The 18,284-nt window shown below is 38.1% G+C and overlaps 1 long non-coding RNA gene across 1 annotated transcript; it reads left to right on the top strand.

Moving 5' to 3' along the window:
* The first annotated feature begins 232 nt into the window (after window positions 1-232).
* Window positions 233-10,287, top strand: LOC126199298 (uncharacterized). Its single transcript, XR_007540145.1, has 3 exons — window positions 233-341; window positions 3,775-3,898; window positions 10,263-10,287. It is a non-coding gene; the product is annotated as an uncharacterized LOC126199298 (long non-coding RNA).
* The last annotated feature ends 7,997 nt before the right edge of the window (window positions 10,288-18,284 follow it).

The raw sequence follows: 18,284 nt of genomic DNA, 5'->3' as shown, positions 1-18,284 counted from the left end.
AAGTAATGACAGCATAGGAGTGTTACTTCCTGCTCTTTGGATGTGGTGGTGCAGACCTTTCATCTCACTAGTATCTTAGACTGTTCCATTTATTTCTTTTGCAACCCATGTGGATGTCTACAGCTGTGCAAGATACAAAATATCATCAGCTGGTACCACAATATCATTGTTAATATATACATTTTTTTGTGTGTTGGTTGTAAATTGTTTTAGTTTTATTCTAATTGATTTTCAGGACTACTTTCCAACTTGCTGTATTAAGTTCTTCCATTAGCTGTTGCTGAAGGTTCACCTGCCGTAGAGGGAAACTGCGTATCATCAGCAAGACGCAAGTGATTAAGGTATGTCCCATTGACGCATATTCGTTCTTCATTTGCTCACTTTATGGATTTGAAAAAATTGTCTGGGGCCGTCTCTCTCCTCCTTCAGTTCCCAATTTCCCATTATTCTGATGAATGGACACTGCAGCATTGATATGTGCTTTTTAATTTACTGACATAGGTTAAATCAACACCTTTTTTCTCAAGGGCTGGGTGTAAATATTTTACTGAAACAGTCAACATATTTCTCAAAATCAGCAAGCCCCAAAGACAGTGTCAGTTATACTTGCTACTGTGTTCTGTACTGTCATTCATAACATTCAAATGATCCATTTTGCTATGTTACTGTACTCGTTTGATGCAGCTCACCATTATCCTATGCAGGCCTCGTCTCATCTATATAACTATAACAACTTATATCCATTTGAATCTGCTCCTTTTATTTGAGTGGTGCATTAAATTTATTTTTTCCCCAGTTTGCTTCAGTATCTCCTCATTAGTCAACAATCCACCCATGTAATCTTCTGTTCCCTTGTCTGTTATGTTTATCATCCACGTTTCATTTCTGTACAAGGCTGCCCAATAGCAAAACTCATCTATCCTCTCGTAATCAAATTCCTTTTGGATGATTTATTTCATCTTCATTCCTTTACACTGTTTTACTTTTGTTGATGTTCAAATTATAACCTCTTTTCAAGAGACTATCCATTCTGTTCAACTGCTTTTCCCATTTCTTTGTTGTATCTGACTCTATTAGTGTCATCTGCAGACCTCAAAGTTTTTATTCCTTCTCCAAAAACTTCGATTCCTTTTCCAGTTTTTTCCTTGGTTGCCTTTACTGCCAGCTCAGTGTACAGATTGAGAATACCACTAAGGATAGGTTACATCTGTATCTGTCTCTGTTTTTTCAGCTGATGCTTTCCTGCGCTCTGGTATCTATAGGTTTCAAATAACCTTTAATTCCCTATGTTGTATTCCTGCTACCTTCAGAATTTCAAGGACTGTTATTCCAGTGATCACATTTTAGGAGATTCATTCCTCTGACTCCCACACGACAGTGTGTGTAATATATTCTCTGGGCTCTGCAACATGCTGCAGTCAAAAAAAGGTGTGGTCAACTGTTGCAGCATATCCGGTATAATCAGAGTGACAGGTCAGCTTATGCTATTCTTTTGATCAGGAAGAGTATGGATAGATCCCTGATAGACACCATCTGTCAGACATATGCACAACCAGTCACATAGATTTAGGTCAAGGGATCTGGAACGACACACATCTTGAAATTTCCTAGAGATGATGCGGTCATTACTGAAGGTTTCTCGAAGCAAATCTTTCACCTGGCAAGTGACGTATTGCTCCATCTTCCATGAAAATAGTGTTATGGACACAGTTGCATTCTTGAAAAGCTGGAATCACGTGTTGCACAAGGAGGTCCTTATAGTGTGCAGGCATCACAGTACACTTAAACAGGCCAGTGTGGCGTCCTCATCTTGCAGGAAAAGGGTCTGAGAATGAAGAGCCTTCTGAAACCACATCACAGAGTCTCATAAGCTTAATGCAATGGATGTTCCAGCACAACATGTGTGTAGTAGAACACCATATTTGACAGTTTCATGCATTCATTGCACCATGCAGAGTGAAATGTGCCTCATTCATCCAAAGAATATTCCCTAGCCACATGTCGTCCATTTCCATGCACGCCAAAATACTAAACGTGAAGCACCGTGTTGTAACCTGTCTTGGGGATTCATTTTTTTCACATTCTGAATCTTGTAGGAGCCCCAGTGTAAAAAGCGCTGTAAAATCTTTTGAATAGTTGACCAGGGGAGAGATGGCTCAAGCACTGGCTGGAGAATTTGAGGTATGTGCTACGCGGTCAATATAGCTATAACAACTTCATCATCGACGAACGAGGGAATGGACCACCTCCTTATCTCTGCTGCACCACCTATTCCACTTGTTTCATCAAATTTCTTGATCATATTCTTTAGCAGATTTATTAATATGAGACCTGTTCTCAGCAGTTTCTGTTGGCAATATTCTTGCATTGCACCCCTGTTATTGGTGCCATTCTGATCAATCAACTTTACCAACATTGTATGGTTTTTCTTCTCAATGGCAATTGCGTTTCATATGGAAAACGTCAACCTAAATCAACATGCTTCCCCAAGCAAGAAGCAGCATCATCATGTCAAAACAGGAAACATTTTTCATTTGAATGCTTACAGTGCCATATTTTCACCTGGGGACAGTAAGTAGAACTATTTTTTTTTTCCCTGTATACTCCACGAGTGCATCGGTTAACAAACATACCTAAAATGTTTCAGTGTCCTGCATTCAGAACATCATCAGTTAATTATAACCACACAGTATGTATTCATTCGACCTTTCAATTGTCCCTCCTTCCTGTGTTATCCAGGGCTTTCAAATAGAGCTTGACTTTTACGTATGTGATCCTCTGCTCTGCCTTCCTCGTATCATTTATCACAACTACCAGTTCGTCTTCTCTTCTATTCCTTTCACCCGTTTCAGTCAGTTGTCGCCTAATGATCCCTTCAAAACTCTCAACAACCTGTGGTTCTTTCAACATACCTAGGTCCCATCTCCTTAAATTTCTTACTCTCTGCAATTTCTTCATAATTTGTGTGTCACCAACAACAGATTAAAATTGGCCAAAGTCCACATCTGCTTCTGAAAGTATCGTACAGTTTAAATTCTGATTTTGAAATCTATGTCTTACAAATGTATAATTTGTCTGAAATGGTCTGAAAAGATCTTCCAAGTATACAGCCTACTTACATGAGTGTTAAAACAAGTATTTGGAATGCAAAATTATACCAGATCACTATCCATTTCATTACTTTCCTCCAGTCCACATTGTCCTACTAATTTTCTTTCTCTTTATTTTCCTACTACCAGTTCCAGTCTGACCTTACTATTTGAATAATTTCTTTTTGTTAGAGATAGTTGGCATATAAAGTTCTACTATGATGAGTGTTGACTTTATGTCTTACCTCGGCTATAATAAAGTGTTCAGTATACTGTTCATTGTGTGTCACCTGCATTCCCATATTCTTTTTATGCTTGCTTTCTATTTGATTTTGTGTTGATAACACTTTATTCGCCTGACCAGATGCACTAATCTTCCTGCCACCAGTCTCCACTGATTCCCAGTATATGTAACTTCAACATGTCCATTTCCCTTTGTAAGTTCTCTGACCTATAGTACCTATCTGATTAAAGGATGTTAACATTCCACACACAGCCCTGTGGAACAACTGTTTTGTTCTTTTTGGTGTCGTCCTCCTGAACAGTCCCCACCTGGATAGCCAAATGGGTGACTTATTCTACCTCCAGAATATCTTACCCAAGAGGATGCCATTGTCATTAAGCCATACAGTAGAGCTACATGCCCTCGGGAAGAATAATGGCTGTAGTTTCCTCTTTCTTGCAGGTTTTTGCAGAACCAGCATAGGAAGTCCATGTTGGCTATTATTGCAAGGCTTGATCAATCAGTCATCCAGATCCTTGCCACTGCAACTACTGAATAGGCTGGTGATCCTATTCAGGAGCCACAGGTTAGTTTGACCTCTCCTCACACACCCCTTCATTGTGGTTGCACCTAGGGTACTATTATTTGTATTGTTGAGACAAGCAAGCCACTCCATGTCAGCAAGGTCATGGGGGCCAATTTACTACATCCAGTTATAAAGCCAGCTTGATCCTTCACATAGTAAAAATATAATTTTTTCCCCTCTACGGTTTTAGATAATGTTTATGAAAATCTTGTACTACATTAACGAGACAAAAGTGATCTGCAGGGTATTGGTATTATTATTATTATTATTATTATTATTATTATTATTATTATTATTATTGCTTGTTATAAGGTAGAATAATCTTAACTTTGTTTTGGTATTAGGGAAATCTATTCTTCTGCAGACGTTCCATAAATAATTTTCTGTTTGACTTTGTATTACTTGTTATCCAACATTAACCAATTCTGTTGAACATCTTCTCCAGTTGCCTTTCCTTTCTTACACATTACCTTAATTACTTCCAGTATTAACTATTGATGTTTCTGATTCATACAAACATTTAAATGGCTTGTAATATTTCTACAGTTTTTTGTCTGTTGCTAATTACTTGTCATCTGCTTATTAACTAATCAGATGAGGCATCTACCCAAGCTAATTTTTTGTTTTCTTTTCTTTATATTCTTATTGCTTTCAATTCCTTTTGAAGACTTACCTTAAGAGCAACTTCTTTTCTATTTTACACAGATACGTACAATTTTATTTTTAGTTCCATTTGAATCTTAACAAATATACACACATCAAAAAAAGTTTTGCATCACCCCAGTTCTTTGAACTCCTGAAGATAGATGTTGACTGTGGATATTGTATCACAGACACAGTCTCTTTGACTGTTCAGAGATGTCACGAAACCCACACAAAGACCCTGCATGAGCAGCGCCTATTTTAGAGAGGGGTTCCGACAGCCGATCAGTTCCAGTCATTCCACCAGGAAGGAGGTTTACAACTCGTGTTGTCTGTAGTTAAAGCTTTCCTAGATGGTCAATACTGCAGTTCGATCACTTCTGCATTGTTTGTGCCAGGAAGGGCTCTCAACAAGTATGGAAGTGTCCAGGTGTCTCGGAGTGAACCAAAGCGATGTTGTTCGGACATGGAGGTAAAGAGAGACACGAACTGTCGATGACATGCCTCACTCAGGCCGCCCAAGGGCTACTACTGCAGTGGGTGACCTCTACAGGACGTCATGTTACAACTCAAACTGTGCGCAATACGCTGCATGATGCTCAACTTCACTCCCAATGTCCATGGCGAGGTCCAACTTTGCAACCACGAGACGATTCAGCATGGTACAGATGGGCCCAACAACAAGCCGAGTGGACTGCTCAGGATTGGCATCACATTCTCTTCACCGATTAGTGTCGCATATGCCTTCAACCAGAAAGAGATATATTTGGAGCAACCCGGTCAGGCTGAACGCCTTAGAACACAGTCCAGCAAGTGCAGCAAGGTGGAGGTTCCCTGTTGTTTTGGGGTGACATTATGTGCGGCCAACATACGCCACTGGTGGTCATGGAAGGCACCATAATGGCTGTACGATACGTGAATGCCATCCTCCAACCAATAGTGCAACCATATCGGCAGCATATTGGTGAGGCATTTGTCTTCGTGGACAACAATTTGCATGTCCATCATGCACATCTTGTGAATGACTTCCTTCAGGATAACAACATCGCTCGACTAGAGTGGCCAGCATGTTCTCCAGACGTGAACCCTATCGAACATGCCTGGAATAGAATGAAAAGGGCTGTTTATGGACAATGTGACCCACCAACCACTCTGAGGGATCTACGCCAAATTGCCGTTGAGGAGTGAGACAGTCTAGACCAACAGTGCCGTGATGAACTTGTTAATAGTATGCCACGACAAATATGGACATGCATCAATGCAAGAGGATGTGCTACCAGTGTGTACAGCAGTCTCGACTACCACCTCTGAAGATCTCACTATATGGTGGTACAACATGCAATGTGTGGTTTTCATGAGCAGTAAAAAGGGTGGAAACGATGTTTATGTTGATCTCTGTTCCAATTTTCTGTACAGGTTCTGAAACTCTCGGAACCGAGGTGATGCAAAACTTTTTTTTATGTGTTTGTTTTCTATATTTACTTTTACAAAAGATTTTGGCAGATAAATATGTTACTCATCTTGCTAAATTCTGCTGTTGTATGAAATCTTTCTTATCTGGTACCATAGCAGTAGGTCACACAGAGAAATCAGTGTTTACTTTTGGTCTTGTTTTTGCATTAAAATCTCTGTTTATCATTTTTGTAGAGGCATTTGCTGTAATTTGTCACTTTATCTAACTGTTTTAGCTGTCTTCTGAGTCTTCATGAGAATGTGTGTGTGTGTGTGTGTGTGTGTGTGTGTGTGTGGGTGGGTACTGCAATGAAATATCATTATGAAATGAGTTTTGCTATTCCTATCTGCCCTCACAGCCTTACTTCAGCAAGTAACTCTTCTCCTAACCCCCAAACTTTCAAAGAGCTTGGATAGCTGAGTTTATATAGCACATTCCCGTGAGAGGTGATGATTCCTGATTTCCTGCAGTCTGGCAGGCAGTTTAAATCTGCCACGAAATTTCAAGTCAGTGGACTTACAACTGCAGAGTGAAAATTCATTTTGTAGTTTTGATATTATCTGAGATTATTCTGTATCTGTTACATTGTTATTAATTTCCTTATTTCCAATAATGCCTACATCTGGATTCCCTCCCTGATCTGTTCCTTTGTAATAAAACACTTGTCCTGATTTTTATTTTATTTGAGATTTTTTTGTCAGTTTCCGATAATTTTTCTAATTTAACTCTTCTTCTATCTCCGTTAGCCTACTGTTAGATCCTTAAGTTCTATACTTTGTTTCTGAATTAAAAGTGGTATAGCAGTGGCAGCATTTCTACAGTCTATTTTATTGTTAATACAGCCAAATTTTATATTGGTAAGTGTAGGTGCAGAAATTTTTGGGTGTACCACATGGCCTAAATCCACAATCCATATTCCCTCAATCCACTGCTCCTTTTCTGTGATAAAATAGTGTGCTAGGACCCAAAGCATTTGGGAGATATGCCTGAACAGTGCTAAACCTTCCAATTATATGATAACAATAGTCGCAGCCCATGCCCGAGTGATTGGGTATCTCTCTCCCTCTCTAAGTACGCTCTTATATATATATGTGTGTGTGGATGGATATGTGTGTGTGTGTGTGTGTGTGTGTGTGTGTGTGTGTGTGCGCGCGAGTGTATACCCGTCCTTTTTTCCCCCTAAGGTAAGTCTTTCCGCTCCCGGGATTGGAATGACTCCTTACCCTCTCCCTTAAAACCCACATCCTTTCGTCTTTCCCTCTTTCCTGATGAGGCAACAGTTTGTTGCGAAAGCTTGAATTTTGTGTGTATGTTTGTGTTTGTTTGTGTGTCTGTCGACCTGCCAGCACTTTCATTTGGTAAGTCATATATATGTGACTTACCAAATGAAAGCGCTGGTAGATAGTAATAAAACACACACACACACACACACACACACACACACACACACACACACACACACACACAAATTTCAAGCTTTCGCAGACCCAAGGTTGCTTCATCAGGAAAGAGGGAAAGATGAAAGGATGTGGGTTTTAAGGGAGAGGGTAAGGAGTCATTCAAATCCCGGGAGCGGAAAGACTTACCTTAAGGGGAAAAAAAGGACAGGTATACACTCATCCACACATATACAGACACAGGCAGACATGTGTAAAGGCAAAGAGGTTGGGCAGAGATATATATATATTTCAGTAAGGTAATTTCTACTTCATTATCATTATCCAATTTCCCAAAAGCTTTATCTGTTATGTTGTGGCTATGTTCTAATGACCTTCTGGTGCTACTTGAATGACAGTGTGTTCAAAATTAATGCTCAATAAAAACCATCTCAGCTGTATTATTACAAATTTATTTTGTTATGACCGTTTTCACTAGTCGAAAATCTTGAGGTTGTAGTGGGTAATACGTGAGCCTGATGTGCAGAAGGTTGCAGGTTTGAATCTCGTCAGCTGCTTAAAAATATTTTATTTTTAAACAGTTACCAAAATTTTTAATAAACTAATTGATTTAAATGTAAGTTTATAAAATTTCTAACCCTTTACATGTCATTTTAATTATTGAATAAATGTTTAAATTTACTCTTCCCCCACCCCCCGCCATTTGGAATCCTTGTGTGCATGATTTTAATTACTTTCTTGTATTTTGATTTAATGACGATTCCCATCCACAAAAATGCACATCTTGTACCTAACAAAAAATACATTTTTGACACCAATGCACAGCCAGTATAGATAAAAATAATGATCAAAGTCATTTCAATAACCATTTAAAAATAAATGTTTTGAAGCAGCTGACGAGATTTGAACCCATAACCTTCTGCCCATCACGCTCATATCCTATCAGCTATGTAACAGTGCCACTGTATGTACAAGTATCAATTTTAATGCTCTAGAACATTAGGCAAAATTACAAAATTTTACACGCAAATGAGGACCCACCAGGCTGAATGAATGTTCATTCGGTGAGTTGATACCTGGGATCTTGATCTACATCAAGATGTTCATAGTTTCAAAAAGTCTATCCCACTCCTGGGGACATGTCTTACTCAGTTGTGGAATGGCCCGGTCTGGCCAATTTACTATCCACAGCATGCAATGTTTGCTTGCTATACTTTTGCCAGGCTGTCGGCAGAATGTTTATGGTCAGTGTTTCTGCGTTTCATCCACCTGTAACTACCAGACCATTTATGACATGACTTTAGCACAACTCGGTGAGGATTTAGTATAAGGTTGTTACCATTGTGAGTTACTTATTTTATTTGTGAAGATGCTGCAGCTTTAGTCTAATTTCCTGTTTTGTTTAACTCCAGGCAGCCTAATGTAGTTCAACAGATGAAACAGGTCGCTACACAGTAAATCAGTAATAGTACAGCTGTGGTGCTCAACATGGTCAAGAGGTCAGAATTGGTCAACTGTGTAAAATAAACAAATAATGAAAAAAGCCTTGCATGAAAATTGTTTCATTAAGAAATTCTTCTTATGCGTGGACCTATACATAAAGAAAAAAAGTCCTTGTGAATGAAAGTGTGTGCACACCTGTTAACTCAGTTTCCCATTCTAGTCCTCAAAATGTTGAAAGGGAGTGGTTTAAGCACTCATCTCTGTGGTATTTGTTTTTTCAAAGGCTTCCCTTAATCTATTAAGGCAAGTATTGGAATGGTTCCCTTGCCTTGGACACATATGGGAAGGAAATATATTGCATCCTTTTCAAACTTGTGTTGTCTTTCTAATAACATTATTGTTGGCAGGATGTTAACACCAATCATCCTGTTTTCATTTTGGTACTGTGGAAGCAACTGGTTACATGACATTTACAGAATAGCGCCATTTGATGTGTTAAATTTTTCCTAAGTTTTCCATTATTTTTACTGGAGTAAACAGGAATTTATGAAATAACCCTGCTGTTGATGAGATGTGTGGGGCTAGGACAAAATGGCTTCCCAGTCCCCCCACCCACTCCATAAGCTGGACTTTGAATTCCTATCTTTCTTCAGCATTTCTTGAGTCCTGATGAGTGAGTGGAAAAATGTGTACCTAATGTTTGATGGCTGTCATTTTTTTTTTATTTTTACTTCTAAATTATGTCTAATGTTACTTTATTATTCTGCTTACTCGTGCCCAGTCTCCACCCTCTCTTGATGCTTCTTTCTCGTTTTTGAAATTTGGAAAAAACTGTTTGTGATTATTACTTAATTTTGCTTCATCGCTTAGTCATTGTTGATCTGAAGCTTGACTTAGTTATAAGACGTTATAAACATTTATTACATTAAGAACATTAGTGTGTTTTAAATGAGTGGAGCGAGGCTTCCCTTCGGTATGGTATTGATTACATTATATTTATAAATGTTGTGCTCTTGTATTACACAGTTTGAGTTGCATATGTCAAGTTTAGACTTTATTGATTGCATATGCTGTGATTTCAGAAAGAAGGAAAAGTTAACAGCATGTATTTTCTAGGTCAGCTGTTGGTGAGTTGTTACTGAATACAAAATTTTTGTGGTACAACTGGAAAAATTTCCAGATTTTGTTTACTCACTTCATGTAAGAAAGTATGTCATATTTGTAATCAACGGGAATCCAAATCCAAGTTTCTGAAAATGTAATGATTTTATATTATGTCTAGTAATTCTATGCTGTGACACAATTTTTCACTCTCAATCTGTAGTCCACATAGTTTCATGTGTTGTTGGACTTCATGCTTTCTTCATTAATAACATGTTAATTTTCTATGGACTGAGTCTCTAATACAATAAACTGCTTATGTTTACAGGTTCTGAGGCAACGCAAGACCATACTGTATTTGTGAGTAGGAACTTATTTCTTGTGAATCTATGCTAAATCAAACATTGTTAACAACATAAGTAACATTTGTAGAGAAATGCAGCATCTGCTGGAAAGTTACAGCTGAAATAAGTAAACAGTTGTACCCGAAAATTAGTTCATGGAGAAGCAGTGGCACCATTAAGGAAGAGTGACAGAAAACTTTAAGACAATTAGATGACTGCATTGGTTTTCTCCAAATTCCACTAATGCAGCAGATTTCATCTTTCAGCACACTTTTACTAAAGCTAAGGACTTGGACATCTAAATTCAGAATTCTTGTGAGGGTTGTACTCATAATTTAACTGAAATAATGTAAGGGCTCCACTTGACGTTCGCAAAGGTTTATACACAGCAATAGAATTCTTTGTTCTTTCTATATGCAAAGTCTTCAGCATTCCTTGGACTAGTATCTGTAACATCTAAATCTACATCTACATTCATACTCCGAAAGCCACCCAACGGTGTGTGGCGGAGGGCACCTTACGTGCCACTGTCATTACCTCCCTTTCCTGTTCCAGTCGCGTATGGTTCGCGGGAAGAACGACTGTCTGAAAGCCTCCGTGCGCGCTCTAATCTCTCTAATTTTACATTCGTGATCTCCTCGGGAGGTATAAGTAGGGGGAAGCAATATACTCGATACCTCATCCAGAAACGCACCCTCTCGAAACCTGGCGAGCAAGCTACACCGTGATGCAGAGCGCCTCTCTTGCAGAGTCTGCCACTTGAGTTTGTTAAACATCTCCGTAACGCTATCATGGTTACCAAATAACCCTGTGACGAAACGCGCCGCTCTTCTTTGGATCTTCTCTATCTCCTCCGTCAACCCGATCTGGTACGGATCCCACACTGATGAGCAATACTCAAGTATAGGTCGAACGAGTGTTTTGTAGGCCACCTCCTTTGTTGCTGGACTACATTTTCTAAGCACTCTCCCAATGAATCTCAACCTGGTACCCGCCTTACCAACAATTAATTTTATATGATCATTCCACTTCAAATCGTTCCGCACGCATACTCCCAGATATTTTACAGAAGTAACTGCTACCAGTGTTTGTTCCGCTATCATATAATCATACAATAAAAGATCCTTCTTTCTATGTATTCGCAATACATTACATTTGTCTATGTTAAGGGACAGTTGCCACTCCCTGCACCAAGTGCCTATCCGCTGCAGATCTTCCTGCATTTCGCTACAATTTTCTAATGCTGCAACTTCTCTGTATACTACAGCATCATCCGCGAAAAGCCGCATGGAACTTCTGACACTATCTACTAGGTCATTTATATATATTGTGAAAAGCAATGGTCCCATAACACTCCCCTGTGGCACGCCAGAGGTTACCTTAACGTCTGTAGACGTCTCTCCATTGATAACAGCATGCTGTGTTCTGTCTGCTAAAAACTCTTCAATCCAGCCACACAGCTGGTCTGATATTCTGTAGGCTCTTACTTTGTTTATCAGGCGACAGTGCGGAACTGTATCGAATGCCTTCCGGAAGTCAAGAAAAATAGCATCTACCTGGGAGCCTGTATCTAATATTTTCTGGGTCTCATGAACAAATAACGCGAGTTGGGTCTCACACGATCGCTGTTTCCGGAATCCATGTTGATTCCTACATAGTAGATTCTGGGTTTCCAAAAACGACATGATACTCGAGCAAAAAAACATGTTCTAAAATTCTACAACAGATCGACGTTAGAGATATAGGTCTATAGTTTTGCGCATCTGCTCGACGACCCTTCTTGAAGACTGGGACCACCTGTGCTCTTTTCCAATCATTTGGAACCCTCCGTTCCTCTAGAGACTTGCGGTACACAGCTGTTAGAAGGGGGGCAAGTTCTTTCGCGTACTCTGTGTAGAATCGAATTGGTATCCCGTCAGGTCCAGTGGACTTTCCTCTGTTGAGTGATTCCAGTTGCTTTTCTATTCCTTGGACACTTATTTCGATGTCAGCCATTTTTTCGTTTGTGCGAGGATTTAGAGAAGGAACTGCAGTGCGGTCTTCCTCTGTGAAACAGCTTTGGAAAAAGGTGTTTAGTATTTCAGCTTTACGCGTGTCATACTCTGTTTCAATGCCATCATCATCCCGGAGTGTCTGGATATGCTGTTTCGAGCCACTTACTGATTTAACGTAAGACCAGAACTTCCTAGGATTTTCTGTCAAGTCTGTACATCGAATTTTACTTTCGAATTCACTGAACGCTTCTCGCATAGCCCTCCTTACGCTAACTTTGACATCGCTTAGCTTCTGTTTGTCTGAGAGGTTTTGGCTGCGTTTAAACTTGGAGTGAAGCTCTCTTTGCTTTCGCAGTAGTTTCCTAACTTTGTTGTTGTACCACGGTGGGTTTTTCCCGTCCCTCACAGTTTTACTCGGCACGTACCTGTCTAAAACGCATTGTACGATTGCCTTGAACTTTTTCCATAAACACTCAACATTGTCAGTGTCGGAACAGAAATTTTCGTTTTGATCTGTTAGGTAGTCTGAAATCTGCCTTCTATTACTCTTGCTAAACAGATAAACCTTCTTCCCTTTTTTTATATTCCTATTAACTTCCATATTCAGGGATGCTACAACGGCCTTATGATCACTGATTCCCTGTTCTGCACTTACAGAGTCGAAAAGTTCGGGTCTATTTGTTATCAGTAGGTCCAAGATGTTATCTCCATGAGTCGGTTCTCTGTTTAATTGCTCGAGGTAATTTTCGGATAGTGCACTCAGTATAATGTCACTCGATGCTCTGTCCCTACCACCCGTCCTAAACATCTGAGTGTCCCAGTCTATATCTGGTAAATTGAAATCTCCACCTAAGACTATAACATGCTGAGGAAATTTATGTGAAATGTATTCCAAATTTTCTCTCAGTTGTTCTGCCACTAACGCTGCTGAGTCGGGAGGTCGGTAAAAGGAGCCAATTATTAACCCAGCTCGGTTGTTGAGTGTAACCTCCACCCATAATAATTCACAGGAACTATTCATATTCGGGACTATTCATATCACTTTATTATACAAAGGTGAGAAAATTGTAGGGAAATCTTAGCAGATGCAGATAAAATTATTGATAATTAAAATCAATGAGTAAAATAAGTGACTTGATTGAAATCAAAAGATGTATTGCAAACATGCTGTTGAACATCTCATTAAACATCTTGTAGTTTCTTCCATCTCAGCAGTATGACATCTTTGTTTTGCACCCCCAAGTACAAATCTGGACTACGTAATCTCCTCCAGTCCAAGAATAGGAACTCTGCTATTATGTCCAATTTTTCAGGATAAAGATAAATAGCCACATTTTTATGCTGTGTATTGTGTTGCAGTCATGTACTTGGTCTTAACCACCACTCAATCTTAAGAGCACTTGCTGAAAGTGAACTTAAAATTAATGATTGAGGAAGAGGTCCAGTGAAATTTTCACACTGCTGTTCACTTCAGTTTTGACAATTTTCCTTACCACACCAGACAGCTGTGCACCTATTATAAGTCAGTTCTTCGTTACTTCCTTAAATCCACAGATTAATTAATTTCATGTTTTGTCTAGTAAACATTTCAATCATATTAAAAATGTTGACCGGTATTATTCCTATGTCATCAGTAGAAACTTTCCGAGTTTAAATTAATGTGTTTCAGAGTATTCGACTTTGTTGTATGTAATGCTGCCACCCTGGTTTTATCAAAAACAAAACTGAAACCACTGTTTCTGTTCATTTTACCTAAGTATGACAATTAGAACACACAAAGTAAAACAATATACCAATTTACATGTGTGTGTAGTTGCGAACATCGAAAGGCAGTTTACATTCACGCCACAAGTTAATCTGTAAATATAGCTACATGCTGAACATTTACAAATGTTTTATTTATTTATTTATTTTTAATGTAAGAATGTGAGTTATTAATTCCTACCCACACTGCAACAATAGAAATTATTCTACAGAATAGGAGGTATTGTCAAAAAGAAACTTCTTCAGTTTGTTTTCAAATTTTGACATCTGTCAGGCATTCTTTATCATTGGGTAAGTGATCAAAATCTTTTGTTTCAGCATTGTGCATCCCTCTTGTGCTAAAGACAACCTTAACTTGGAGTAATGAATGTCATTTTTCTTTCTGGTATTGTAATTATGTGTATCATTGTTCCTTTTAACTGCTGTGAATTATTTACAACAAAATTCATGAGGGAATAAATATTCTGTGAAGCAGTAGTCAGGATGCCCAAACTCCTTCAACAGATGTCTAAAATATGATCTTGGGTAAGCACCACATATTATTCTTACAGTATATTTTTGAGCAATGAAGACTTTGTCTAAAAAATGAGTTATTCCATGACATTACTCCATATGACATTAGTGAATAAAAATATGCCAAGTGTGTCAACTTCGTGATTTGTCTGTCCTCAGTATTTGCAATTATTTTAAGTATTAATGTGGCTGAACTAAGTTGTTTTAGGAGTTTTAAAATGTGTTTTTTACCGTTTAAAGTCTCCTCAATATGAACATGTAAGAATTTTGAAGTTTTGACTCTATTTATTATTTCCCCACCACATGTTACACTTATCATTGGTGTAGTACACCTAGATGTGTAGAACTGAACATGTTGTTGTCTTTCCAAAATGCAGAGTTATACCATTCGTAGAAAACCAGTCAGTGATACTTTTAAGAACACTGCTTTCCATTTCTTCTGTTTCTGTATGTATGCTTGGATTGATTACAATACTAGTGTCATCTGCAAAAATAACTAATTCTAGTTGTTGTATATTACACGGAAGATCGTTTACATATATGAGGAACAATAATTGTCCAAATATTGATCCTTGGGCAGCCCCAGACATGATTTCTCCACAGTCAGAATTGTGTCCTCGGACTATATTGGTTGAATTACTGTGTACAACTTTCTGCATTCTTCTGGTTAGATATGACCCTATTCATTGGTTGGCTACACCATCAATCCCATTAAACTTCATTTTATGTGAGAGAATACTGTGATTCACACAGTCAAATGCCTTAGATATGTCACAGAAAATACCAACTGGTGCCATTTTATTATTTGATGCTTGTAAAATTTGGTTAGTGTACATGTAAATGACATTCTCAGTAGAGCACCTCTTCTGAAATCCAAACAGTGAGTTGCAAAGGATATTATTGATGCTATGGTGAGATATTATTCTGGAATACATCAAAAATAAATAGTTTTAAATAACACTTTGAGTGAAGCTGATGTAACAAAGTTCATTTCAAAATTGACTAGTTATAAATCTGTTGGAATCCTGGAAACTGTCATGAAAAACTCTATAACACACAGTTCATTATTTCATATTGCTCAAGTGGATTGTTATCCACAGTTACTACTCACTATATGTAATTTCAGTGTTTTAAATAACACATACATATGGTAACTTAATTGTTTCATTGTCTCTGGTGATTTTATGTATTCTGTAAAATCCTTCTGCAAGATCGCTAAAATGCTCCATCTTAAATCTTTTGCCTGCAGATCCTCAGTATGTCCTGTCCTATCAGGGTCATTTATTCGTTACAACACGTTTCATTCTCAATCCTTTACAGGTATGTGTGGACTGTTCTGTGATATTAGTTTCCAGTAGCTCACACCAGTGTATATCTTTTTAATAAAATTACATATCATGACAACCCAAAAACATTACAGTTTTATTGAACAACATTTTAAATCAGATTTTTAATATCAATAAAATATTTGTACGCATAACACTTGACACTCTTTGACCGGAAGTCTGTTACTATTGATCATGAGACCTAAGTGTCAACACCTTTATAATTTGTGGTTTCCGGTAGTTGCTTTTCTTTTGATACCATAGTCTACTTAATCTGTGATACAAATCTCCATAAAACTTGAAGAGACAAATTTCCATTAGAGTCAATTTAATAGTTTGATTAATAATATCAGAAAATAATCAAATGTTAAATACCGTAGTGTCTCAAATTTTATTGAAATTGTGTATGTTGAGAAACAGTTGAGAAATTTTTAGCTCTCAATATGCAGCCAATCAAGTGAGGGTGTTCAAAATATTCCACACAACATTCTGAATTTGTTATGAAAAGATCATGTGGTAGTCTCTCTGTGAAACTTGTTTCATCAACTCACTGTTCAGTGTAGTACCCAACCTACAAATTTCAGGATTCAAGCTTGAGCAGTCTGGTTACCATGGTCACTCAATGTTGAGAAACAGGTCAGATATTTTCTGAAATTTGGCCATAAGTTGTTAGAATGTGAAGTACTTTGTGACTAGCAAAGCCATGAATCCTAGGCATTACAATTACTTAGTTTCAGAGATATTTTTAGGTGAAGGGGGCTCCAAAATATTTCCCACGATATTTGGCTTTTTCTGAAATCTTATATCTGAAAAGGGACATCTCCACGGTAGCTACCATTTTAATTGGGTGAAGTTTTTCTAAAAGAATATGTAATTTGTTTCACTGTGTGGATGGAAAATAAACTTGCATTGGTCCATGGTGGCTTTGGCCACCACCAAGTTTTAAAAAACTGACATCCCGATTGCGAAGGATTGTGATAACCACAGGTGGAGCACTTTTCTCAGGATCCCAAGCCTGCAGTGAGGGTCTTCCGAAGCCTGTGCTGGTTTCCCAGCGTGCCTAACTGCAACACAAAACAAAAGATTATAATAACTACTTGAACTTCCTGTCCACATTTCAGATAGCAGCATTTGGAAAACAGTACTGAGGGCCAGTGTAAGTACCAGAAAGTGCAGGACAAGATGCCAAATGATGTTGCTTAGGAATTCTGCGTGAATTTTTTCTCAGGGCCAGTAGAAGAAACACAGGTTATCCACAAGGATGCTGCATAAAATTTAACAGTGTATGATGCTGCAAAATCGGATCTCGCACGCATTTCCAATCCACAACTTTCCATCATAAATGCTAACAACATATTACCTTAGCTGTAGATTTTCAGCTACATCTTGTGCTATCTCATCAGTGACATCACAGATCTTCATTAAAAATTATCTCTAGTCACCTAAAACTTTACTGACCTGAATCTCCTCTGAATCAGCATAAATGAATGGATGTTTTTCCTGTGTTTCAGCAATGTTGGAACAGTTAATTGCTCGGCTGGAGCATGTTGAGCATGTTCAATTTCTGATTTTCTTTCCCCGACAAAGACAGATTTTATTTTTTCTGGTTATCATCACAAAATGTGTATAGGTCTAATGGTGTGGGAATTTTATTCTCTTTTGGGTGCTGGAAACTTGCTTCTGCAGCCAATTTCTTGGTTGTGCTACTGACACTATCAGAAGAGGATTGGGGATTATCAATGGTTAGTTTCAAAAAAATTCCTCTCTGTTCAAATTCCTAAATCTTCCAGAAGTGACACAAATTTGAAAATTTTTTAACATTCTTGTAATGGACAGCAGAGCAGTTTCTGAAGTGAATTGTTGCTCTTATTAGAGTTAATTTTGTTTGTTAAAAAGTGACTGATTTCTGAACAAAATGTACCGCAATAGTGCCATATTTTAAGCTGTTGCTTGTAATACACAAGCTTTTGGACTACAATAGTTAATTTTTGAAAAAGTAGATCACAACAAGATGAGAAGTTGCTTGACTGTTCTCCCAGTGATAAACCTGAATAGCATTCTGCATGACAAGCAAATAATTCAACTGCAAAATCAACATGTGCAACTACTTCACAAGGTTTCAGGTTTTCTTTCCCCATCTTTAGGTGTTGAGTTTAGTGCTTTAACAGAAAATTGAGTGTTGGAAAGATCTGCAATTCTTTCAGACAGTTAATCAACAAAATCTTCAGTTGACAGTAATTGTAGCTCAGTCAATTTGAACCCACTGCTTAAACTTAGTGATTTCCTTAGGATTTATACTCCCTTACATCAAAGAAAGATCCATTTCTGCTCCTGCTTTTCCTGAGCATTTGTCATAACTGTGAAACATGCAGACTTTTGATTCTATACTGCTGACTGGGGGATCCACTTG

The sequence above is a fragment of the Schistocerca nitens genome, chromosome 8, assembly GCF_023898315.1.
Source record: "Schistocerca nitens isolate TAMUIC-IGC-003100 chromosome 8, iqSchNite1.1, whole genome shotgun sequence".
Taxonomy (NCBI): domain Eukaryota; kingdom Metazoa; phylum Arthropoda; class Insecta; order Orthoptera; family Acrididae; genus Schistocerca; species Schistocerca nitens.
This window is presented reverse-complemented; position numbering and strand designations above follow the sequence as displayed.